Genomic DNA, 2,003 nt, shown 5'->3' with positions numbered 1-2,003 from the left:
GGCGCGCCCCCAATTTTATTAATAGGTGAAACCAAACACAAGGTTCAAATAAGAGTAGGGTGTAGTGTAGTAGGTCGCGCATCCATAGGCGGAAGGTAAATGATAGCAGGTTGGAGAAGGATAATTAACTACATAGTCCATGAATTGGTTGACTCGATACTCAAAATAGCACAATACACGATTAAAGATACAATAACAAGAATGGGATAAGGGATAATTAAAGTGGCTGGAGTAGAAACAGAAACTAGCTAGCTTGAGTTAGGCGTGCGTCCATCCATCGTGCGCGTCTTGTTGTCAGCGCGTGAAGCTGAGTCCCGATCCTCGGAGCTTGTCCTCGACGATGGCGTCGATGCGGCGGGCCATCTCCGGCGTCATATGGTTGGCCCAGTGCCCCTCCCCCTCCCCCACGACCCCTTTCCTGAAGAAGGATTGATGCGGGACTTCCACGAACAGCCCAGCCACTCCAGTGTTGTTCGCCTCCAGGTGTCTTTCATCGTGTCGATGCTGCACGGCTTGCAGATGTCCATGGGCGAACCCCGCCGTGAAGGGCACACCGAGGACACTGCTGACCGGGTCGAGCAGCATCTCCTCATACCTTAGGAAGAGGACCCTCTCGGGACTTGCTTTTTTGGCGCGTAAGTAGCCGAGAATGTGGTCCCAAATGCAAACTCGAACAGATCGGAGAAGGGGAAGGCGGCGCCTCCTGCAGCCATGATGAAGTGCCACATACGTTTAAAAAAAATGATGAAGTGCCACATGAAAACCAGCATATCCTTGGGTTCCCTCCATCCATCAAGCCCTCGGTTTGTATTCTAGTATAACCAGAGACTAGTGAGAGAAGAATTTACTCCCTCAGTCTCATAATGTAAAACATTTTTTAACACTACACTACACTAGTATTAAAAAACGTGTTACATTATGGGTACTATTTTACAAGCAAAATATTTACTACTAGCTAGCTACCTAGCTGGAGATGTAGATGATTTTGCAGTCGGCCAAGGAGGGTGGCAGCAGGGAGTGGTGCATGTGCGTGTGCATCAGCCTATGTGACGGCAGCGCCTCCAGCTTGGCTTCCTGGCCGGCACTGAAGAGGGCCTCAAGGTGGGGGACGCAGTCGTGCGGGTTGAGGCGGAGGAGTGGGTCATCGGCGCCGGACGGCGGGTAGGTGGCCCGTACCATGGTGGCCAAGGACAAAGCCTTGAGCCAGGTGGTGCCGCACTTGGGCGGGCTCGCGAGGAGCACGTCGTCGGGGCGCGGGGCCAAGTGCCGCTGCACAGCGATCACCCCAGGGACCATCCACGGGCGTAGCCACACACCCTGGTAGCACAGCAACGGCCCAAAACCGGTGGTGATGCTCGGCAAGGTGGCGATGATGTCCGCGTACTCTTCCGGCGGGTGTTCATCCTCCTCTTTCTGGACGACGTCCTTGAACGGCACGGGGCCGACGATCCTTCCGAGAGCAGCCATTGGTGCTGGTGCTGGTGGTGCTGATGTTTCCCATTTCAAACTTCTCTCCGCATGGTGAATTATTTAAGGGCTCAGCCAGCACGGTGGTCCGTGTGGCCCCTGGATTGATTGTGCAAGCTGAGAGGCCTCCAATTGGTTGCATGCTTGCTTGAATGGTAAGTAAAGACTTGTTTGGATTCTACTAATTAATTGGACTTGGGATCTCTCTAGTACTCTTTCCAGGTGCGCGTCCCTTTTTTTTCTTTGGGTCTTTCGCGATAAAGGACAGTTTGAAAATCCGTTTCCGGGAAAACATATGGCTAGGCAATGCCCGAGAACAATACCTAGCCTTAGACACTATTCATCGCGATAAAAATAATACTATTGCGCATGTGCTCAGCTCGTCTCCGTCGAATATTTCGTTCAGGCGGGACTTGATTGGCCCTGATTTATGTCATGGCATAATCTTTTATCCTGACTGGATTCGATTAACCTGACACAAGGCCGGGATGTTTTTTGCAAATTCCATTTTGCTTTTACATCCTGCCGAGTTGCAT

General features: G+C 51.8%; 1 pseudogene; it reads right to left on the bottom strand.

Moving 5' to 3' along the window:
* Positions 1-294: 294 nt before the first annotated feature.
* Positions 295-1,467, bottom strand: LOC123166475 (cytosolic sulfotransferase 5-like; annotated as a pseudogene).
* Positions 1,468-2,003: the final 536 nt, after the last annotated feature.

Source organism: Triticum aestivum, chromosome 7D (genome assembly GCF_018294505.1).
Source record: "Triticum aestivum cultivar Chinese Spring chromosome 7D, IWGSC CS RefSeq v2.1, whole genome shotgun sequence".
Taxonomy (NCBI): Eukaryota; Viridiplantae; Streptophyta; class Magnoliopsida; order Poales; family Poaceae; genus Triticum; species Triticum aestivum.
The sequence above is the reverse complement of the archived record's forward strand: the minus strand, read 5'-3'. Positions and strand labels throughout refer to the sequence as shown.